We start from the raw sequence: 25,696 nt of genomic DNA on the forward strand, positions 1-25,696 counted from the left end.
CCTGGCGAGCATGGGCACGTTGGATCAAAGGGTCTATTTGCGCTATTTGACGCCAAACGAACTTTGTGGTGAATGAAACATTTGAAAAGCCGATGTGCATGCTGGAATGGATAGGGATAGAGGAAGCTGATGTGCTGAAAATTTTGTCAAAAATTAAGATTGACTAGTCGCCAGGCCCGAACCGGATTTATCCTCGGCTTCTTTGGGAAACGAGAAATGCAATTGCTTCGCCACTTGCTTCAGATTTTTTCATCCTCGCTCTCCACTGGAGTCGTACCTGAGGACTGGAGAGAGGCAAATGTAATTCCTCTCTTCAAGAAAGGAAATAGGGAAATCCCGGCAATTATGGACCAGTAAGTCTCACGTCTGTCGTCTGCAAGGTGTCAGAAAGCATTCAGAGGGATAGGATTTATGACAATCTGGAAGGGCATGGCTTGATTAAATGCAGGCAACATGGCTTTGTGAGGGGCAGGTCATGCCTCACAAACCTTATCGAGTTCTTTGAGGATTTGACTAGAAATGTTGATGAGGGTCGAGCTGTGGAGGTGGTGTATATGGACTTCAGCAAGGCATTTGATAAGGTTCCCCATGTTGGCTAATTCAGAAGGTCAGGAGGAATGGGATACAGGGGAACTTAGCTGTCTGGCTACAGAATTGGCTGGCCAACAGAAGACAGCGAGTGGTAGTAGAAGGAAAATATTCTGCCTGGAGGTCAGTGGTGAGTGGTGTTCCACAGAGCTCTGTCCTTGGGACTCGACTGCTTGTAATTTTTGTTAATGACTTGGATGAGGGGATTGAAGGATGGGTCAGCAAGTTTGCAGACGACACAAAGGTTGAAGGTGTCGTTGACAGTATAAAGGGCTGTTGTAGGCTGCAGCTGGACATTGACAGGATGCAGAGAGGGGCTTGAGAGGTGGCAGATGGAGTTCAACCTGGATAAGTGCGAAGTGATGCATTTTGGAAGGTCGGATTTGAAAGCTGAGTACAGGATTAAGGATAGGATTCTTGGCAGTGTGGAGGAACAGAGGGATCTTGGTGTGTAGGTACATAGATCCCATAAAATGGCCACCCAAGTGGACAGTGTTGTTAAGAAAGCATGTGGTGTTTTGGTTTTCATTAACGGGGGATTGAGTTTAAGAGTCGTGAGATCTTGTTGCAGCTCTATAAAACATTGGTTAGACCGCACTTGGAATACTGTGTCCAGTTCTGGTCGCCCTATTATAGGAAAGATGTGGATGCTTTGGAGAGGGTTCAGAAGAGGTTTACCAGGATGCTGCCTGGACTGGAGGGCTTATCTTATGAAGTGAGGTTGACTGAGCTCGGACTTTTTTCATTGGAGAAAAGGAGGAGGAGAGGGGACCTAATTGAGGTATACAAGATAATGGGTGGCATAGATAGAATCGATAGCGAGAGACTGTTTCTCAGGGCAGAAATGGCTAACACGAGGGGTCATAGTTTTAAGCTGGTTGGATGAAAGTATAGAGGGGATATCAGAGGCGGGTTCTTTACACAGAGAGTTGTGAGAGCATGGAATGCGTTGCCAGCAGCAGTTGTGGAAGCAAGGTCATTGGGGACATTTAAGAGACTGCTGGACATGCATATGGTCACAGAAATTTGAGGGTGCATACATGGTGATCAATGGTCGGCGCAACAGGCTGAAGGGCCTGTTCTGTGCTGTACTGTTCTATGTTCTATGTATGAATCTAGAAAGCGAAGAAAAATGAAGTAAAGATATAATGTAAGTAAATTAGCAACAAATATAAAAACAAGCTTCACAAGCTTTTCCGTGTATATATATATATATATATATATATATATAAAACCTTTCAAGATGGGTGTTTGACCTTAGTTAGAAATTAAGTCAGAAGAGTATGTTGAGGACACTTGGAGGGCGTGTCTGGGGAACTGGCTGCAGGGAACAGATAATTTACACCAGCATTTTACATCATTCCTCACAGAGACTGTAAGTATTGCAATGATATAAACAAAATTGCAATAGGAGGGAAGCTCTTGAACTGTCTCCAAACAATGAACAAGGATTTTAACAAACAGATAAGAGTTAGGGTAGACAGGTCAGCAATAATTCATACCTAGTTTTAAAAGAAGTGGTTACAGAGTGACGAGTGGTACTGTGTGAAATATTCCATACGTCACTGGATTACAGGAGTTTTCCATCGAAATTGGAGACCCTCCAATGTGGCGCCTGCCTTCAAGAAAGGACTGAGACAGAAAGCAGGAACCATTTAGCCTATCCATTATTGCTGAGAATCTGCGAGAGTCTGTTATTAAGGAAAGAATTGCAGGGCATTTAGAAAAGCTTCACGCAGAGTCAGCATGGTCTTGTGAAAGTGAAACTATAGTTTGCCTTGCAAAATCATGTCAGGTTTTTTTTTCTAGAGATCTCTGAGAATGTAACAAGGGGATGCGATGAAGGGAATAAGTAGACACGAGGCTTTCCAGAGATTTTCAACAAGGTATCACAAAATTAAGGTCCTTATACAAGACAGCTGCTCATAGTATGATGAATAATGTATTAGCATGGGATGACGGTTGGCTAACACATAGAAATCGGAGAGTCAGGATTAATGGATGTTTATGATAAAATGTACTGGAGTAAAAAATAACTGGAGTATACAAATATCAGTCCGATGGCCAGAGTTATTCACAATCTATACTGATAGCCTGACGGGGCGAGCTGAGTGCAATATACATACGAGTTTGTGGATGACACCAGTAACCAAAAGACAGGTTGTTATTTAATTAAGAGGACTCTCAAAGCGGAGCAGTAAAAAGGGTTTGGAGTGTTCCTGTGTATGAAACATAACGTCAGCATGCTGATGCAGCAAGTAACTAGGTTGGTACATTAGGCGGGTTCCTGGGATGGAAGGGTTGAATTATTGAGCACATCTAAAATGGTAAGGCGATTATTCATTGTGGTTGAAATGAATGAGGGTGATATTACTGAAATGTACAAGATACAGAGGGGTCTTGGAAAGGTAGATGTGCTTTCACACCTGTGCAGAGTCTCGAACTCTGGGACATGGAAACAGAATAGGAGGTATTGATTTCATTCTGAGATGCAAAAAAAGAAGTATTCTTTCAGAAGGTAGTGACTGTCTGGAATTCCCTAACCCAGAGAGTTGTGCAGGATGGATCACTGACTGTATTTACATACGAGGCGGATTGTTTTTTGCCACATCAGCAAGTTAAGGGATACAAGGTGTTAGCAGGAAAGTGGAGTTGAGCCGTGGAGTAGATCAGCCATGTACCAATTGAATGTCAGTGCTGGCTTGAGAGGCTGAACAGCCTGCTCCTGTTCCTATTTCATAAGTTCTCATGTCTGCTTTTGGAAAGTCACTGGTTATTTTCCTGGAAGTTGTGTTGTACAATGTTGCATTCAGGAAGAGCAGCGGATTTGTTTAAGTTAACCCTGGGTGGGGTATGAGGGCTGTATTCACAGTGAATCTGGATTTGTAACATGACCCACATCTCGAGCCAGAAGTTACAGAGAAGGGAAGCCTGAATAGAGGAATTGGGGGTGGGGGGTTAACTCCAGCCTGAGCCTGGATTTTCTAAGGACATTTCCCAAACTACACCTAACCATCGGAGTGGCCTAAATCCTCCCCTGTGTAGCAGGTCTGAAGGGAACATGGAACATAGGGCTGAAGGACACGAGAGGGCCATTCGGCCCTTTGACTCTACTCCACAATTAAATAAGGTCATGGCTCATTGCTTTAGAATACTTATAATGTGGAAACAGGCCATTCGGCCCAACAAGTCCACACCGACCCGCCGAAGTGCAACCCACCCAGACCCATTCCCATACGTTTACCCCTGCACCTAACTCTACAGGCAATTTAGCATGGCCAATTCACCTAATCTGCACATTTTTGGAGTGTGGGAGGAAACCGGAGCTCCCGGAGGAAATCCACGCAGACACGAGGATAATGTGCAAACTCCACACAGTCAGTCGCCTGAGGCGCGAATTGAACCCGGGTTTCTGGCGCTATGAGGCAGCAGTGCTAACCACCGTGCCACCCATCTCATTGTGGTCCAACTTGCACTTTTCTCTCCATGCAATATTATCCCTGATTCACTCGTCTGTAGAAATTCAAGCGAACCAGCCTTGATATAATATAAAGATTCTGCCCTTCCAAACTTCTGGGAAAGAGTATTTCCACTTGAATGAAATCCCACTTTGTGAATTTCTCCTCGTTCCGGTTCTGACTGAGATTGGAGGATGTTGCTGTTTCCTTTTCTAGTCGCACTCCTCCACTGCTCACAACAAATTTTAAATGTAACCAGGTTGGTGATATAGCCAATGATAAAGGTCTCAGACTGGGTCAGGTTCAGTGATAGGAACAATTCCGGCAATATTTTTTAGTCAGAACAAGTAACAAATAGAGCTAACGAAGGAGCATGGTGGATCTGTGGTTCGCACTGCTGCTTCACATCACCAAGGAGCCAGGTTCAATTCCATGTGTCTGTGTGGCTTTCCTCCCATTGCTCCAATTTCCTCCCGCTGTCCAAAGATGTGCAGCTTAGAGTGGATTGGCCATGCTAATTCTCCCAAATTGCCCAGGGATGTGTGGGTTAGGTGGGTTAGTCATGGGACTGCAGGATTACATGGATTGGGTAGGGAAGGGCAGGTCTGGATGGGATGCTGTTCGGTGGTCGGTGTCGACTCGATGGGCAGAATGTCCTGCTTCCACAGTGTCGAGGTTGTCTGACAATGGCAACAAGGTTGGACTATGCAAACACACAGTGGTTATCGACCTGCTCCACTCTCCTCATAGTCTTGTATCTTTCAATAAGATCACCTCTCATTCCAAGAGTAACCTGTTAAAGCCTCCATAATATAAGCCCTTCATCCGTGGAATACGTGAATCGAAACATCTCTGAACTGTTTCCTTTATATTTAATTATAATTATATCCTTTCTCCGGTAAGGTGACAAAAAAATCTTATACAGAGATGAGGTTAATTTTTGTTTTCTCAGTGTTGTGAGTCTTGGAACTGACTTCTCCGCAGAGCATTGGAGGCAGAGATATTGAATATTTTTTGAGGCACAGACAGAAGCTTATAAATAACAACAGAGTGAGAGATTATCAGGGAATGTGCAGGAATGTGCAGTGTGGGGGAAATGCTGACGGTGGTACAAAATCACACTGCTCCAGAACATCCAGGAATATAATGCATACCGAAATGATAACATAGGTAATTTTTAAAATGCTAACAGTGAGAGAATAGAGCTCCAAAGGATCATGGGGCTGCTCTGTCATTAGGGAGAGAGAGACCACTCGTAGTGGATTAAACTGAGAATCTGCACATCCCGGTGACAGGGTGAGGTTGAGAGAGCGTCCCCTTCATGGTAATCTCTGTCAGTGTGGGGAATTGAACCTGCGCTGTTGGCCTCCCTCCGCATCACAAACCTGCAGGCCAGCCAACTGAATGGGAGACTGTGTAACTGTTCCAGACAGAAACAGTAACAGACAAAGGACAAGAAAAACTTTATAGCAAAGATAAAGGTACAATTCAGATAACGGTCAAGATAACGGCTGAGGATAAAAACGTTCTCTGCTCGAAAATGTACTTTATAAGGAGACAAGTATTTAGAAGTTGTCTTTGGCTGAATACCATAAGGTGAGACAAGTGAAGGAACTAGAATTACGAAATGTGATTGGATGTTGATAAACATAAAATAAGTACATATATATTGATTCGTCTGTGTAAAATGTGCTTATCATTACGTAGAAGCATAAAGCTGATGGAATATATTGTAAGGAGGGTCCATTCCCATGGGAATTGCCCTCAAACAGGCATTTCAAGTAAATCGGGGGGAAAGTGCCTCAAGTGTTGTCTGCTCAGTGACAGGAACCCAGGGCGTTGAATGATGGAAATTTCTTGTCACATAGAGCTGAGAAAGCCATCTGATCAGCCACGATCTTATTAAATGCTAAAGCACGTTTGAAGCAATGAATGGCCTTATGGTGGATTTGAACTATATGTGATTTGGGAAGAGTGCATCTTTACTCATTCGCCTCTGTTACCTCCTGGGGCATTGACATTTTCTTGAAAATGCGAATTATTTGGAACATTACCTGGAGCATTCCAGATTTGGCCCCTTCCAGAATATTCTGTCACCATGTTGTAGTATTGCAAAGGAAACAGAGAGAGAGAGAGAGAGAGAGAGAGAGAGAGAGAGAGAGAGGATGAGGGGTGGAAAGATGTTGCATGCAGTAGTGAAAGAGGTGGAGCATAATCGTTGTTCAGGCAGTTCGGTAAGTGTGAGGGTGAGGAGACAAAATGGTGACCCTTATCCTGGCAGAGGAGGGAAGGTTAATGATCCTAGTAGTGTATTGCCGGACATTTCCTCAGCCAGGAGATACTGCACTGAGCTGGGCGGGGAGCTCAGACCATACTCGGTGGGTCTGGTGGTGCAGCCTCCTCTGGAATGAGAATGGTGTCCCTCTATACTAGCCCATTCACCAGGACTTCCATACACCTATTGAGAAAGCATGGTGCAATTATCCCTTATCTGCCCTGCTCGGGGTAAACTGCAGGGCAGCTCCACACTGAGAAAGCTTAACTGTGTTTCCATTGGCCTTTTAAAGATGGCAACAGTATCAGGGTATGCGGGCCTTGGGAAGTACCTTCAGCCATGATGGATGGGAGAATCGGGCTGGCGTTGAATGAGAGGGACACCATGGGGTAGTTAATGAGGTGAGTCAGATAAGATAGCACCAGGAAACTAGGTCGGCCGCGTGCAGACAATCCCCCTGTCACACTTAATGAAAATGGCACTGAGACAAATTATTGTTAGATTTAGCCCAGTGAGTCGAAGACTCTGCTGATCCCACTCCCAGTTACAAAGCTGTAGAACAAATGCTCACCCAATATTTTCCATCATTTGAAGAGACGCCAGCATCCCGTTCATCCATCATTCCTGGGAATACTGCCTCATGTTGCAGGATGCTTTTGAAATATCTTTATTTCAGCATTCTGAAAACTGTGATCTCACATGATTTCTTTTCTCAATCTCCTTTTCTCTTTTTCCCCAAAATCCTTTTGTTTGTTGGTACTTAAACTGACTCCCCCGCCATCTCTCTCTGACAGGGACGAGGGAATAGGGAAGATGACTATGGGATAAGGACTCGATATCAGAGTGATAATGCAACTGGACGGGTAATTCAGAGGCACAGGCTATGACTCCAAAGGCAGTGTTTAAAATTCTACCACAGCCGATAACAGAGCTTAAATTCGAATGACAAAAGTTGGAATGAAACCTAATTTCACTCATGGAAAGCAGAAACCATCAGGATTTATTTTTATTTTTCACTGATAGCCTTTTGTAAAGAAAGTTAACATTATTGCCCAGTCTGGATTAAGTTTGTCTTCATACTCACAGCAAGGAGATTAGCTCCATATTATCTTGACAAAGTACCTCACAGTTTAAGGGCAATTAGTGGTGGACAACAAATGCTGCCCTTGCCAGTGATGCTAACATCCCGGGAAACAACAACATTAACGGTGAAATAAACCAAGGAACTGTGGATGCTGGAGATCTGTTTTAAAATTCTCCAGCGTCTGAAATTGTTGAAGAATCTCAACAGTATGGCAGCCTCTGTGAGGAGAAACACGGATAATCTTACGAGTCCAGTGACCCTGCTTCACAACGGAAAGCAATTGGAAAATAATATTATTTATACTGGTATCAGGGATGGTTGAGTTGGAGGGAGAGGTGGGGCAAGGTTTGAATTGAATAGAGGGAAAAATGGACAGAAAAAGAGAGAAAAAAGAAAAGCGAGCAAAGGTGTTGCTGATGATGAACTGAAAGGAAAATAGAATGGGAAGTTATTCCAACGTTTCCCCTTTTCCGAAATTCATGAATATCACATCTATTTAGGATGCCTGCTTAAAGTGAGTCATGTTCACACTCTCTCTCTTCTCTGAGCGTGATGATCTACTCCTTTGGCAATACTGGTGCTGCCCTTAGAGTTGCTAAGATACAGAGAAACGCGATGTTCCATTGTCAACTGCTTTGGACAGAGGAACTGTTGCGTTGGGACTGTACAGAGACGTAACGGTTTTCTCAGCCAGGAAGAGAAACTGAGGAGATGGAGGCGTTTTCAACACTGAATGGGTGCACCATGTATGTGAGTAATTGCTTTTCTCCTGTCCTTGGAAAGTCAGTGGAGGCTCTGTGGACGCAATTTTAAGGTTTGTGTTGTCAGCTGCTGGGGTCATACAGGGAGATCCAACAGTCTTTTTATCGCACTCTGGACACTGCATTTACAGAGTGCCTGGGTCCATGGCAAACAAATGGAGCTGAGACTACATAGAAGGGAACCACTATTAACAGGGAGAAGCAAGGCATTGCACTATCCTCCCTGGGATTTCCCAGGGATTCGGGAGCATTACAGGCAGGCGTGGGTGACATATCCACCATCTCCAGAGTGCAGTCCTCTGATGTATCACAAGCTGACAGAAGCCATCTGCTTGCTGAGAGGAATACGTTGGTCCTGTCTCCACGAAGAAAGGTAATGGAGAATAATGATGTGATTTGGTAGAGTTTGCCTAGATTCAGGAAAGGGCAATGATCTTTGATAAACCTGCTGGGGTTTGTGGACATTGCCCGTTGTAACATCGACAATTGAGAACCAATGGGAGTGGAGTATTTGAATTTTCAGCAGACGTTTGACATGGTTGAATACGTGTGAGTAGGGAATGTTAGTGTCCATGCGGAGTTATGGGTGGGGTATATACCCCATGGATTAAAAATTGGGTAATGGAGATACGAGAAGAGTCGTGTTTTTCCCTGGACTGAAGGCTTGTTGGGTGGCAGCAGGATCAGTGTTTGGGCAATAGCTGTTCACAAAGTATAAAAACGATTCAGATGTGAACAACAAAACCCATCACAAACATTTATATTCATTACATTGTGAGAGTTTGGGAAGGGTTGTTGTTGAAAACGACCTGGATGTCCTTGGTCTGCTTTATAAATAATGGTCTCTTTGTCACCGAGACAGTGCAAAGACGTTTTGACCAGACTAAATCTTGGCATGATGGTACCACCAAGAGAGATTGCAGTAACTATGTGTTGAATCTGTTGCACTGAGAGAGAAAAAAAAATGAAACTTGATGGTTATGGGAGGACACTCATTATGTCTCAATAAGCTGAATAGGCTGAAATTCTTTACTTTTAATTGGATGCTTGATTCCCAACACTTTACATGCATCTGCAGAGCCCCCATGTCGATTGACAGAGAGGTACAGGCTCTGAATGAACTCTGAACACTTTAATACACAGTTACTGAGTGACACTGCATTGAATGTCACTTTGTACACAATTCTGTCAGCACCCACAATACCTTCATTCTGAAACAGTTAGCCAAGATTCCGAACATTTATGCAGACCAAGGGTATGCTTTCTTGGAGATGGAAGACAACTTGGAGAATGGCTAAAAATGTTGACATCATTCTGACTGCCAGAAAACCATGTTAAAGTAACATGTACGTACGATGGGTAATTAGGCCATGTGGTTTACTTTGAAGTAGTCTCTCTGGTCAGTCCCTGCTTCATTTGTTTGTGATGTTGGAGCATCTCTGACACCTTCCTGATGCTGTGTCAGTGACTTGAGAAGCTGAGTCACAGCTTCCTGTTCCCTTTTAATGACTCCTGGTATGTAATGGTCTCTTTGTGATCCTGTGTAAGTGACGCGTGGGTGTGAGCGAATTCATCCTCTTCCTTTGTAACAGGTAATAGGGACTGAATGAGATATCCTACGTCTTGCCGAGTAGTTTTGATGGGCAGAAAGACTTCTCTATATTCCTGTGAATCCAGATTGAGGTGCTGAACGAGTTCCTCCTTTTACAGTGGAAATGTACAGTGCTGTTATATGAATGCTACCGAGACTTTAACAGCACGATATTGAATGTTGTTCAGGTCAAGTTGCACATGAACACCGATTGCTTCAGGAGCTGAAGGGGGACAACATGTTCTGAACATTATGGAAACTTCAGTGAATATCCCCATTTCTGCTCAGTTTGGACTCAATAGGCTGAATGGCCTACTTCCACACGATATGGATACTGTGCTGATAAATTGGACATGCATGGGCTGAGGGAGCTACCCTGAGGATCTCTTGCAGTGATGTCCCACGGCTGATATGATTGATGCCTCTGATAATAGACATCTTCCCTTGTGCTGTAAATGAATCCAAACAGTGGAGAGATCACGATCGATTCTCATTAAGAGCGTTTTTCCTCTGGTTCCTTGATGTCTTCCTCAATCTATACTGAATTTGTGCAGCTTGCATTATTGTTCACTTCCTGGTCTCTGGTTTTGACACACGTCTTTGAAACTTGTTCAAAAATAAAACTTGCTGGAGAAAGTCATCAGGTCTGGTTGCATCTGGCGAGACAGAGAAACAGAGATAATGTTTCAAGTCCAGCATGACTCCTGTACAGAACTGAAAATGACTTCCTAATTCTTTGGCAAAATTGGACAAGGGATGATGGGAAACAGGGCATGTGGAGGTGCAATGGCAGAGAGGATTGGAATTTAAATTGGGGTGAAAGAAGAACCGATTTAAAATGGGTGTAAATTAAATTGTGAATTGGAGAAATTGGTTGTCTCTATTCAGTGCAAGATAAAGAAGACACAGACTAAGTCATAGGGAGACCATGAAGATAGGGAGACCAGGAATCAGACTGTATGAAGAGTGGAGGACAGCCATAATGGGGTCAGGCTGTGAAGTTCTGAAATTGAAGATTAATTCCTAAAGGAGGAAACGTACCAAACTGCAAAGTGAGGTATAATTCAAGCTTGGGTTGTGCTTCACTGGAAGATTGCAGCAGCCCAGGACCGAAATGTTAGCATGAGAGAAATGTAGGTTATTGAAATGGGAAGCAATGAGGGTGTCATGGTTATTCTTACAGACAGAGTGGAAGTGTTCCTCAAAGCAGTCTCTGTTTGGTCTCCCCAATGTTAAGGAGACTGCATTGTGAGCAAGAATGAGAGGAGACTGGATTGAAAGAGTACAAGAGAAATGTTGCTTCACCTGGGAGGTGTGATTGAGGCCTTGGACAGTGAGGGAGGAAGAGTTGAATGAGCAAGTGTTTCAACTTCTGCAATTGCATAAGAAGTTGCTAATGGGGGAGTTGAGAAGTATTCGGGGTGATGGAGGGTGTCACATAGTGAATGGTCCCTGTGAAATGCAGCCAGCATGCTAGTATCCTTCTTCACTTCCTGCTGTACCTGCATGCTTACCTTCATTGACTGGTGTAAATGAACACCCAGATCTCTTTGTGCTGCCCCTTTACCTAAATTTACTCCATTTAGTTAGTAATCTGCCTTCCTGTTCTTGCCATCAAAGTGGATAACCATACATTTATCCACATTAAACTGCATCTGCCATGCATCTGACCACTCACCTAACCTTTCCAGGTCTCACTGTAATCTCCTAACATCCTCCTCACCTTTCACCCTGCCACCCAGCTTAGTATCATCAGCAAATTTGCTAATGTTATTACTAATACCATCTTCTACATCATTAAAATATATTGTTAAAGCTCATGAAAGAACTACTGATTATTCTTCAAAGCTGGTTAGATTCTGGAAAGGATCCTGCAGACTGGAAAGCAGCTATTGTAAACGTAAATATTTACAACAGAACGGAGAGGGAAAACAGAAAACTAAATAGCTCGGTATCAGCTGTGAGAAAAAGACATTGTAACCTTTTATAATGGATTTGAGAACTCGACATTTGGAGAATAATGATCTGATTTGGTAGCGTTGGCTTAGATTCTGGAAAGGGAAATGATCTTTGATAAACTTGCTGGAAATTATGGAGATTGTCCGCTGTGACATCGAAAATTGAGAACCAATAGGAATGGAGTATTTATTTGTTCAGCTGACGTTTGACATTGTTGAATACAGTTGAGTGGAGAAAGTTAAATTCCATGGATATGTAGATGTGAAAAATATACCACATGGTATAAAAATTGGATGTTGGAGACAATGAAGGGAGTGGGATTTTTCTCTGGACTGAAGGCTTGTTGGGTATCAGAATAATCAGTGTTTGGGCAATAGCTGTTCACAAGTTTAAAGAACTGAATCAGATGTGAACAAATATCTTCATTCACATTTATGATTTTTGTTTTCAATGGTGAGAGATTGGGAAGTGTTGTTGTTTAAAAGGACTTGGATGACCTTGGTCATAAGTCAGAAACAGAATTATTACGTTGCAGGAAGTAAGTAATATGTGGTTCTTCATGCAAAATGATTGCAGTCCCAGAGTTGGTACATCTTTCCCAATGGTAGTGTTTTTTTGAGCGAGTATTTGGTGCATTGTGTATAGATTTGGTCTGTTTTATAAATAATGATCTCTTTGTCACTGAGAGAGTCCAAAGGAGTTTTACCAGACTAAACCCTGGCATGATGTTATCACGAGGACAGAGTGCAGGAAATATGGGTTTAACCTGTAGCTCTGTGAGAGAATAAGCAGTTGATACTTGATGGTTACGGACAGACACTCATTACATCCCAAACAGCTGAATAGAGTCAAAATTGCACACTATTCATTGGAAGTTTGATTCCCAAAAGTTTACATGCCTCTGCAGAACCTCCATGTCGATTGACAGAAAGGTACAGGCTCTGAATGAACTCTGGACACTTGAATGCACAGTTACTGTATGACACTGTACTAAATGTCACTTTGTACACAATCCTGTCAGCAGTCACAATACCTTCATTTTGAATGAGTTAACAATTCTGCACCAGCTTCTGACCTCCACAGAGACCATGGGTCTGCTTTCTTGAAGATGGAAGACATTTTGGAAAATGGTTAATAAAGTTTGCTTCATTCCTGCGACCAGAAAACCATGTGAAAGTAGCACATAGGTTGCATGAGTAATTAGCCATGTGGACCAGGTTGGAACAGTCCACCTGTTCAGTCACTGCTCCATTTGTTTGTGATTTTGCAGCATGTCTGACACCTTCCTGTTCCTGTATTAGTGACTTGTGAAGCTGAATGACGTCTTCCTGTTCCTTATGTAAGTGACTCCGGGTGTGAAATGGTCTCTTTCTTATCCCATGTAAGTGACAGTTGGGAGTCAGCAGATTCCTTCTTTTCCTGTGTAATAGGCAGGAGGGACTGAATGAGCTACCACACGTCCTGTGCAATAGTTTGATGGGCTACATAACTTCCCCATATTCTTGTGAATCCAGATTGTGGTGCAGAATGAGAACCTCCGTTTACTGTGGAAATGTGCAGTGTCTGCCATTGCTGTTACATAAATGTTACCCAGGCTTTAACAGCATGATCTTGAATGGCGTCCAGTTCGAGTTGCACATGGACACTCTCTACTTCAAGATCTGAGTAGTGAGAACTTGTTTTGAACATGATGTTAACTTCTGTGAATATCCCCAGTCTTTCTCAGTTTGGACTCAATGGGCTGAATGGCCTCCTCCGACACTGTTGGGATTCTATAATGACCAACTGGAGATGCCTGGGCTGAGGGAGCTACTCTGGGGATCTCCGACAAATGTGTCCCATGGCTGAGATGATTGATGTCCGCTGGTGATAACCATCTTCCCTTGTGCTGTGAATGACTCCAAACAGTGGAGAGGTCACAATCGATTCTCATTAAGTGCGATTTTGCTCAGACTCCTTGATGTCATCCTCAGTCTAATACTGCCTTGAGTTCAGGGCCATACTCTTATTTACCTGAGCCCCCGTGTTAAGTCTTTTGTTCATATCAAAATGTCATAGTGTAGAAGCAGAGAATGTTTTCTTCAAACAGTGGGTAGTGAATGTCAGGAATTATCTTGCACGGAGAGTTAAGGGAGCGAGATCACTGAAAGGGACCAATGGTGTTCTTCTCGGATCAGTTCTGGTCGTTGTGACTTTTATAAATGACTTGGATGAGGAAGTGGAAGGGTAGGTTAGTAAGTTTGCTGATAACACGAAGGTTTGTAGATTGATATATAGTGTGGGGGGCTGTTGTAAGTTGCAACTGGATATTGACATAATGCCGAGCTGGGATAAGAAGCGGCAGATGGGTTTCAAATTGGAAAAGTGTGAAGTGATTATTTTTGTAAGTTTGAATTTGAATTTGAATGCATGGTTATAGGCAGGATTCTTTCCAGTGTGGAGTAATAGAGGGATCTTGGAGTCCATATCCTTACATCCTTCAAAGTTGGGGCCTAAATTGACCAGGTTGTTAAGGAGACGAATGGTGTTAGCTTTCATTAACAGGGGGATTGATTTTAAGAGCAGTGAGGTTATGCTGCAGCTCTATATACCCCTGGTTAGACCACACTTGACATATTGGGTCCACTGTTGGTCACCCAATTAAAGGAAAGTTACGGAAAATTTAGAAAGGGTGTAGAGGAAATTTACCAGAATGCTGCCTGGACCGGAGGGCAGGTTTTATGAAGAAAGGTTGACAGAGCTAGGGCTTTTATCATTGGTGTGAAGAAGGATGAGAGATGACTTGATTGAGATAAACAAGATGGTGAGAGGCATATATATATAAAATATATACATTGGATAGCCAGAGGCCTTTTCCAAGTCAGAAATGGCTATCACGATGAGGCATCATTTCAAGTGAGGTTTCGAGGAGATCTCAGAGGTCAGATCCTTACACAGAGAGTAGTGGGTGCGTGAAATGCACTGCCAGCAGTGGTATTTTGTCAGGTATATCAGGGACATGTGAGTGACTCTTAGATAGGCACATGGGAGGATAGCACAATGTAGTGTATGGAGGCTAGTCTGATCTATGAGTAGGAAAAAAGGTCGGTGGAACATCAAGGGCCAATGGGCCTGTACTGTGCTGTACTGTTCTATGTTCTATCTTCTATGAAACTATTTAAAGGGGGGTAGATGTATTGTGACCCCTCAGAGAGGTGAGGGCCTTGAAGAACCGAGCATTAAAGAGGATTTGAGACCGAGATCAGATCAACAATGATCTTAGTGAAGAGCAAGGCAGGATTGGGGTTTGAACGATTTGTTCCTGTTTCTGATGTTCTCACATTCTGTTATTGAAAAGTTAGTGGGCGTGATTTTCCTGGAAAGTCTGTTATTGAATATTGCAGTTAGGAGCACCAGAGGACTCTGTGAGCAATCGCGAAGTGAGTTCTGCGGTCTGTATTCACAGTGAATCTGGGTCTACAACATGAACAACAAATGGTGCACAAGTTGCAGAGGGAGGAAGCTCTATATAGAGAGATGCGGTGACTCTTTCATACGCAACCTGGATTTTCCAATTATATTATCCAAACCTCCTAAACCGTTTGGGACAGACTTGAGGGGCTGAACAGTTTCCTCTGTTTCTGTGCACCATGTTATAGCAGTAACCAGCTTCCAACTGCTCCTGTCTAGCAGGGTTAAGGGGCTGAAAGGAACACAGAAACATGGGACTGAGGAGCAGTACTGGGTCATTAGACACTTTGACCATTCTCCACCAGGCACCTATTGTGGTTGATCAGGTTGTGGTCGCAGCCCCACTTTCCTGTCTGTATCCCATTCTCCGCGACTCACTGCTCTGCCAAATATTTAACTAACATAGCTTTGAATGAATGTAAACAAAGAGGAATGTCAAACTTCTGGGGAAGAGAATTCCCACAAGAGAAAAAGATCCTTTATTCCAGTTTGCCCACATCGGCCAGATATCCCAATCTGGTCTTGTCTCATCTGCCATCATATGCCCCATATCCCTCTGAACCATTCCTATTTATGTACCTATCCCGATATATTTTAAATGTGTAATTGTACCCGCTGTCAACATTTTCTCTGACAGCACTTTCCATTCACGCATCACCTTTGGCATGAAAATGTAACTCCCAAGGTCCGCTCTAAACCTTTCCCGCAGACCTTCAACCTATACCGTCTATAACTGCACTCCTCTAACCTGGGAAAAAGACCTTAGCCATTCAGACTATCCATGCCCCTCAAGATTTCATAAGCCACATGTTACGGTTCACCCTCCTCCAGTCCAGGGGAAAAGCCTCAACCTTTTCATCTTCTCCCTGAATCTCAACTGCCCCCCCACCCCCACCGACCCCCCACCCCCAGTATCGAAAAATCCTTGTAAATCATCCTCCTATCAGCAGAGCCAACATGGTGCGCAGTATTCTTAACGTGGCCTCACCTGCGTCCTGTACAGGGGTAACATGCCACATCAACTCCTATGCTCAATGTTTGGACCGATTAAGGCAAGCATGTCAAACGTGTTCTTCACCACCCTGTCTACCTGTGACACCACTTTCATGGAACTGTCAACCTGCACCTGTAGGTCTCTGTTTTCAGTAACATTCCCGAAGGCACGACCCTGCTTTAATTTAACAAAATGCAAAACCTCACAAATATCTAAATTAAACTTATCTGCCAGTCGTTGGCCCTTTTATGGTCAAGGTTGCCGCTGTACTCTAAGATAGTCTTCTTCACCGTCCGCTACACCACTCTGCTGATGTTATCTGCAAACTGACTAACCATGCCTCAGGTATTCACATCCAAGTTATTTATCTGCATGATGAAAAGCAGTGAGCTCAGCAGTGATTCTTTCAGGACACCCCTGGCCACATTCCTCCCGTCTAGAAAACAATCTGTTACCTTCAAGACCATTTTGTATCTAATTGGTTAACGTTCCTTGAATTCCATGTGACCTAACCTTAATAATCTGTTAGGATGAGGAACCTTATTAAATGCCTTGCTGTAGCTTATGTAAACAATGTACATCAGACTACCTTCGTCAACCTTCTTTGTCACGTCTTCAAAATACTCAATCACATTAATGATACTTGTTTTACATGGCACACAGCCATGTTGACTACCCCAAACCAGTCCTTGTCTTTCTAAATGCATGTAAAACATATCCCTCAAAACCGCCTCCAACAACCTACACTACACTGACGTTAGGCTCACTGAGTCGATAGTTAACTGTGCTTTTAGATCACTGTTTCCTTTTCTAGTCCCACTCTTCCACTGGTCCCAAAAATTTCAATTATTACTAGGTTAATGAAATAGCCAATGACACAGATCTCAGAGTGTGTCAGGGTCAGTGTTAGGAACAAGTCAGGCAGATTTCTTTCATCTGATAAAACAACACGTTAATGACTAAAACAATGTTACTCAAACTATGATGGAAAGAAGAATGATGAGTGGGTATTGAAAACATGTGCATTAATATTTCCCTTTGAAAAATACAGAGGAACACACACACACACACACACACACACACACACACACACACACACACACACACACACACACACACACACACACACACACACACACACACACACACACACACACACACACACACACACACACACACACACACACACACACACACACACACACACACACGTTTGATGAAAAAAACAACCTGGAAATCAAAATCTCTGCGATGTTAACTTGAAAGAACGTTTTACAAATATTATTGGAACTCATGACAAGAGGAAAAATGAGAGTTTGGCCCAAATGCTATTCTACTTGTAGAGTCAGAGAGTCCTACAGCATGAAGACAGGCGCTTTGGCCCAAATTAGTCTATGTTGACCTTAATGTCCATCCACGCTAAACCCATTTCCCTGCACTTGGCCCATATGTTGCTGAGCCTTTCCTCTCCATGTTCTTGTCCAAGTGCCTTTTAAATATTGTTAATGTAAATGCCTCAACCACTGACAGCTCATTCCATATGCTTATCACCCTCTGTGAGATCTATCCCCTTTTTGGTCTCTTTTATTATTTTCTTTCTAACCTTTAGCTGATGCACTCTAGTCCTCGATTCGAAAACGCTGGGAAAAAAAAACAAACTGTTCATTCACCATATCCGTGCCTCCCATTATCTTGTACCTGTCCCCACCATCAGTCCCCCTCAGCCTCCTATGCTCTGAAGAAAAATGTCATTGCTTCTTCAACCTCTCCCTGTAAATCAGACTGTTGGGTCATGTGAACATCCTTGTAAATTTCGTCTGCAATCTTTCCAGTTTAATAACATCCTTCTGATAGCAATGTGACCAAAACTGAACACAACAATGCAAGTGCGGCCTCAGCAACATCCTGAAACGTGCAACAGAACTTCCCAACTTCCACACTCAATGCCCTGACTGATAAATGCCAGTGTGCAAAAAACCATGTCACTCACCTGTCTGCCTGTGACTTTACTTTCAGAGAACCATGCACCTGTACTCCAATGTCCCTCTGTTCCACTACACCATTTAACTCCCTGCTATTCACCACGAAATTTCTGCTTTGATTTTACTTCACAAAATGCAAAACTCACATTTATCTATATTAAACTACATTTTCCTATTTTTCGGCCCACTTCCCCAGCTAATCAAGGTCCTGCTGCAATTTCTGAAAACTTCCCTCACTGTCATCACCAAATTCTATTAGGCTTACTGGTCTATAGTCCCCAGTTATTTCTTTCCTTCCCATTTTGAATAAGGGAACAACATTCGCTACCCTCCAGTCTTCTGGGACCCCACCTTTAGTTAACGATAATGCAAAAATGCCAGCCAGGGTCCCTGTCGTTTCTTCTCTAGCCTCATGCTGTGTTTTTTTCAGACATCTGGTCAGAACCAGGAGATTTATCCACCTTTCTACATTCTAATACCTGTACATCCAACACCTCCACTACTATGATATAGACTGTCCCCAAAGATATCACCACTAACTTCCATAAGCTTCCACATCAAGTCTTCATGTATTTATCTATGGTGAAAATAGAGGAGAAATATTAATTAAGAACCTTCAGAATTTCCTGCATTTCCGCATATACATATCCACTTTGATCCTTGAGGGGTCGTATTTTCACCGTAGTTATTCTCTTTTCTTAAATATATGTGAACAACCTCTTTGGATTCATCCTGACCTTCTCAGCCAAGGTTATCTCATGTCCCCTTCTCACCCTCCTGAGTTCCTTCTTCACCCTCCTGTATATGTCCAGGGATTCCTTTGATCCCATCTGCCTGGACCTCACCCACACCTCCTCATTTTCCTTTGGTTAAAGCCTCAATATCTCTTGTCATCCAGTGTTCCCTCTTCATGCCGACTTTGCCCGTCACCCTCACAGGAACATATAGACCTTGAACTCTTGCTATCTCATTTTTAAATGCCTCCCAGTTGCTGGAGGTCTGTTTGCCTGCAAACAAACTACTCGAATCAGCCCCTGCAAGTTTCTGTCTAATTCTATCAAAATTCACCTTGCCTCAAGTTATATCTTGCACCTGTGGACCAGTTTGTCCCTCTTCATAACTTTAATAAAATTAATAAAACAATGGTGACTGCTCTCAAAGTGCTCCCCCACTGTCACCTCAGTCACCTCTCCTGCTCTATTTCCCAAGAGTAGGTCGAGTTTTGGCCCTCCTATACATAATGTAGGCTCCTCTACATACTGCTAGAGGAACCTTCCCTGAACACACTTAATACGTTCACCAAATCGAAGACCTTAATTCTGTGTCAGTCCCAATTTATGTTAGGAAAGTTAAAATCTCCTGCAATGACAATCCTATTTACCCTGCGAGTCTCCCCAATCTCTCCATATATTTTTCTTCCTCGAATTCCCATTGACTACTTGGGGGCCAAGAGTACAACCCCAATAATGTCACCATTCCATTCTTAATTCTTAGTTCCACCCACAAGGCTTCACTGGATGATCCTTCAGTTATTTTATATCTAAACACTGCTGTGATACTCACCGTAATTAAAAATGCAACTCCCCCTCTGCTCCTTACACCACCAATATCCCGCCTAAAGTAACTGTACCCTGGTACATTAAGCTGCTAGTCCTGTCGCTCCCTTAGCCCTGTTTGTGTAATGGCTACAATATGCCAGTCCCACGTACCTATCCACGCCCTGAGTTTATCAGACTTAGCTATCAGCCATCTTGCATTTAAACAGATGCAATTTAATCCAAAAGACATTCTTTGCCCTTTTTCGTATTCCAGCCTGACCTGTCTCTTCACTTTACTGTTTCTGATTACTGTATCTCCTTCCATCCCCGAACTTTTCTCCCTGCTGTTGAGGATCCCACGCTCAATAGCCTCCCCAGCCCCAGTCAATCTAGTTTAAACTCTCCCTTGTAGCACCAGCAAACTTGCCTGGCAACATATTGGATCCCCTGAAGTTCAGGTATAACCAGTTCCTCTTGAACAGGTTACCTCTGCCCCATCAATGATCTAAAAATCTGAATTTCTGCCTGCTGCACCAATTCTTTAGCCACATTCATCTGCTATGTCCTCCTGTTCTTACCGTCACAAGCATGTAGCACTGGAAGTAAACCGGAAAATACCAATGTCATGGGCATGGTTTTTATCTATTTTTCCTAGCTCTCCACATTCACTCTGCAGGACCTCATCCCTATTTCTGCCTCTGTCATTTTTACCAACGCGCACAATGACTTCTGGCTGCTGCCCCTCCCCCTTGAGAACGATTTGCAGCCACTCAGACATTCTGAACCGTGGCATTTGTGAGGCTGCACACAATCCTGGATTCCCGTTTGCAGCCACAGAATCGCTTGTCTGTCTCTCTCTCTCTCTCTCCACCACCCCCCTCCCCCCTCCCCCCCCAACAAACTATCGAGTCTTAATAATTATTTCTGAAGTTATTCTGCTCACACAAGCTTCTGAAAGTGTGATTCCTTCCCGGAGCAGATGAAAAATTGGCTGGATTCCCTTTCCATCAAGCCGTGGGGAGATTCCAATGAATCCTCATCCGGTCTTCTCCGTGAGTGATAAAACCGACTATGCTTTTGTTTTCGCTCGCACACATTGCTGTGATGAGGGACAGGGAAAGAGAAAGGGAGCAACAGGCTGTTCCTTCTCAGACGGGTTACACTTTTCCATCTCTAAATTGATTCAGAGATGTTGTCAGTACCCAAACTGGACCATATGAGCTCTCCTTGAACATTGTTTGAATGATATGACTCCATCACATTCCCTGCTCCATGCAGGTGCATCTATGGTGCCGTCATACACAGAATCATTTCATTAATAAATAAAGTTACCCTAAATGATCTGAAGATGTGTTTATATGTGCCTGCGTAATATAAAAATAAAACGTTTAATATTTTCACAATATCTGCGTTAAAATGAATATGTTCCATTCTTAAAGAAATACAGAAATTGCTGGAAATACTTAGCACGTCAGGCAGCATGTCTGAAGAGAAACGAGAGTTAACATTTCTGGTCCAGGGACCCTGCCTCAGAATCTGTCTTATTCTTAAATTACATCCCCAGTTTTATTCTCCCACACAAGAGGAAATGTCCATCAGGTATTCACCAGCTGCACACACCTCATGATCGTATATGGTCAATAAGAACATCTCTCGATCTCAGGCCTAAACTGGTAATCCTTCATAACATAATGCCTTCATCCCAAGGCCGAGTAAAGATAAGCATCTTTGTAATGTTTGAAAACAATTTCACTTTTTTTTAATGTTGTGGGGATCATAACTTCAAACTTTACGTCAGATGTGGTCTCCGCAATGCCTTCTCCGATGCAGGGAAACATCCTAATTTCAAACCCGATACCCATTGCATGAAACAGCATCATTCCGTTTCCCTTCCAAATCAATTGATGCATCTTCACAGTAACTTGATGTGATTCATCTACTAAGACACACAAATCCCTGTATACCACCAAGTTCTGCATTCTCTCTCCATTTAAATTATTTACTGCTGTTTTGTTATTTCCCCAAAACACAAAGTTCCAGTCACCCATATTGTACTGCTTTTTTTTGCTGCAGGTTTACTCACTGCCCTCCCCTGTCTGTATCCCATGGCAGATGCTCTGCCTCCACTTGACACCTTTTGACTGTTTGTCCTGGTGTATGAACAAACTCAGCTCCAGTCCATTCAGCCCCTTCATCCAAGGCATAAACCTAGATTATAAACTGTTGATAAGCTCACACTGATCCCTGAGGAATTACACTAGTTACAGCTTTCCAAGCTGAAACATATCTCTTCTCTGTATTTCTAGCTAGTTAGTCAGGGCTTCCCTGTTCCTGTGTAGCTGCCCAGAAAGGTTGTATGGCCTCACCCTGTGCGATGTAACTTAGTCTATTCCTGTGTAACTCCATTGAGAGGCAGAATGGTATCCTCCTGTCTCATTATAACACATCTGACTGGCTGAAAGGGGCCTAGCTCTCGCTCTCTGTAACAGCTTCCATGGGAAAATGGGAGGGGAGGACCACATGTGGGATAAGAGCAGCACTTGGCCATTCGGCCCCTCCAGCCTGCTGCTCAGTTTAGAAACATCATGGCTGGCCTGACTGTAGCTGAACACCCCTTTCCTGTCTGTTCTCAGTAAACATTGACTCTGTGTCCCATCAAAGATCAGTCAAGATCAGCCTTGAGTATATTCAATGACCCAGTCTTCACTGTTCCATGAGGATGACAGCGCCACAGATCGCACATTCCGAAGGAGAACAGAACAACGTTATCTCAAATGTGAATGGGAGACCCTTTAATTTTAAAGTGTGTTAATCTCACAGTAGGTCGCCCCCATTCTGAGAAATAACAGCACAACAAATGTGAACAGACGTAGACCAATCAGCTCCTCAAACCTATCCCACAATCGCATTGACTGTTCAGTAAAGTATTTATCAAACTCAGCCTCCATTGCACACTCCAAAAATATTCCTTTCATCTGAAGGCCACACAGCATAGGAAATTGAAATAAGATCATTAGGCCCATCAGCTCTACTTTGCTGTTCAGACCTGCCTGACATGTTTCTTAACACAATTCCCCTACATTCTCAATGTAACTCTGGATGCATGTTTTAATCAAAAAATATCTATCTCTGTAATAAAGTCATGACTGTACCTGTGTCTCAATATGGGTATGTGTTTGTGTGTGCGTCTGTTTCTCTGTTTATCTGTTTAATAGCAGGATACAGGGTGGTGGAAGAGGGTTATGTGTGCGTGTTTTGTGTATATATGTTTAATGCAGGACACGGGGTGGTGATGGAGAGTTATGTGTGTGTGTTCCTGTGTATAACTGTTTAACGGCAGGAGACAGGTTGGTGGTGGAGGGTTTGTGTGTGTTTTATTGTGCAAATCAGTTTAATGGCAGGTGACAGGGTGGTGGTGGAGGGTTGTGCGTGTGTGTTTCGGTGTATGTCTGTTTTATGGCAGGAGACATGGTGGAGGTGGTGGGTTGTTTTCAAACTGGAAACCTTGAACCAGGTGTGATTCACAAGAAAAAGTGTTGGATCCTCTTTTGTTTGACATTTATATCAATGACTTGGATGAGAATTGTGGAAGACATGATTAGCAAATTTACAGATGACATCAAGATTGGTTGTATCACGGACAACGTTTACTTAACAATATACAGTCAGTGATTATAACGATACCTTGATCAATTGAATATGTGAATTGTAGACCTTTACAGCAGGGAAGCAGTCCTTTCGACTCATCCAAGTCGACCAGATATTCTGGATTAATCTTGTCCCATTTTCCAACATTTGTCCCACATCCCTCTGAACCATTCCTATTCATATACCCATGCCTTTTAAATGTTGTAATTGCACCATCCTCCACAACCTCCTCTGGCAACTCATTTCATACAGACACTACGCTTTGCGTGAAAGAGTTCACTCTAGGTCTCTCTTCAATCTTTCTCTTCCCACCTTAAACCTATGCCCATTAGTTTTGGTCTTCCCATCTCTGGGAGATAGACCTTGACTATTTACCCCTCCCATGATTGTATAAACCTCCAGAAGGTATAAATGCGACTCCAATCAACACGAACGGTTCTGTTTTCAGTCATCCTGGGCCTAAATTCTGAAATTCAATAGTGACACATCTTCTTTATCCATCAAGTCACAATATAAAAATCATTTTAATCCAACTTGTTCAGACATATGATGAAATATCTCTGTCGGATTTGAACCTAGAGCTTTTAGGCTCAGAGGTAGGGGCACTACCACTACTCAACAAGAGCCTCGAAAGCTGCAACGTGATTGTCCTGCGTGCTTGTTCATCAGCCTGTTCTGACATGCTGTGACACACCTCCACAACAGGCAGGACATGTATCTAGAATATCTGATCCAGAAATTGTGACATTAAAACAGGTTCATGGACTGAAATCAAATCCAGAACTCTGATATAAGGCCAGGGGCGTTTCCCATTACACAAGACTTAAACCATGCCCAGAATTTGCGTCATATTTTAAGTGTCAGCTTTCAGCTCTGCATGCATTTATTAAGTTCTGATTAACTTGACTGAAAGATACAGGCAACAGTTCTCATTGTTAAACAAATAAAATGTATTAGACTCAACTACAGGATGATAATTCATGCTCTCTGCTATCGACATAAACTATGAACATCTTGAATTGCTTGGCTATGATTTTCAGCTTAAATGGTGATTATCTGTAGTCTGCAATATTATGGAAAGAAATCGTACAGGCACGTCTGAAGTACCTCAAATAGATATCAATACCGAACACCAGAGATGAGGAAAGAGCCCAATTTCATAGAGTCATAGAGTCATAGAGATGTACAGCATGGAAACAAACACTTTGATCCAACCTGTCCATGCCGACCAGATATCCCAACCCAAACTAGTCCCAACTGCCAGCAGCCGGCCCATACCCCTCCATGCACTTTCTATACATATACCCATCCAAATTCCGCTTAAATGTTGCAATTATACCAGCCTCCACCACTTCCTCTGGCAGCTGATTCCATACACGTACCACCCTCTGCGTGAAAAGGTTGTCCCTTAGGTCTCTTTTATATCTTTCCACTCTCACCATAAACCTATGCCCTCTCGTTCTGGACCCTGCGACCCCAGGGATAAGACTTTGTCTATTTTTCCTATCCATGCCCCTCATAATTTGTAAGCCTGTACAAGATCTCCCCTCAGCCTCCGACTCTCCAGGGAAAACTGCCCCAGCCTGTTCAGCCTATCTCTGTAGCTCAGATCCTCCAACCCTGGCAACATCCTTGTAAATCTTTTCTGAACACTTTCAAGTTTCACAACATCTTTCCATTATGAAGGAGACCAGAATTGCAAGCAATATTCCAACAGTGGCCTAACAATGTCCTGTACAGCCGCAACATGACCTCCCAACTCCTGTACTCAATACTCTGACCAATAAAGGAAAGCATAGCAAACGTCTTCTTCACTATCCTATCTACCTGCGACTCCACTTTCAATGAGCTATGAACCTGAACTGCAAGGTTTCTTAGTTCAGCAACACTCCCTAGGACCTTACCATTGAGTGTATAAGTCCTGCTAAGATTTGCTTTCCCAAAATTCAGCACCTCACATTTATGTGAATTAAACTCCATTTGCCACTTCTCAGCCCATTGGCCCATCTGGTACAGACCCTGTTGTAATCTGAGGTAACCCTCTTCGCTGTCCACTACACCTCAAATTTCTGGCCAAAAAACACTGGTCACTATTTCCAACCTCAGGCATGTGGTTTCCGTCGTCCTAAACTCATTAAGTGATACAAGGCAACGGTTTACTTTCCAACCTCTCCTTACCCATTCTTCCCTCTGCCCGCACGAGGCAAACCAAGCTCTGGGTCTTTGGGAAACTAAGATTGGTGTCTGTAGGACTTCTGGTGAGGGGAGGGCCTTTTAAATCTGAAGGGGGAGGTTGAGGGAGCATTAAAAACACTCACTGGGCTGAGGCATGGCAGATGGAGTTTAACTTGGAAAAATCTGAGGTATT

This window comes from Chiloscyllium plagiosum, unplaced genomic scaffold, assembly GCF_037043375.1.
Source record: "Chiloscyllium plagiosum isolate Xiang-an unplaced genomic scaffold, Cpla_swu_hap1 HiC_scaffold_29, whole genome shotgun sequence".
Taxonomy (NCBI): domain Eukaryota; kingdom Metazoa; phylum Chordata; class Chondrichthyes; order Orectolobiformes; family Hemiscylliidae; genus Chiloscyllium; species Chiloscyllium plagiosum.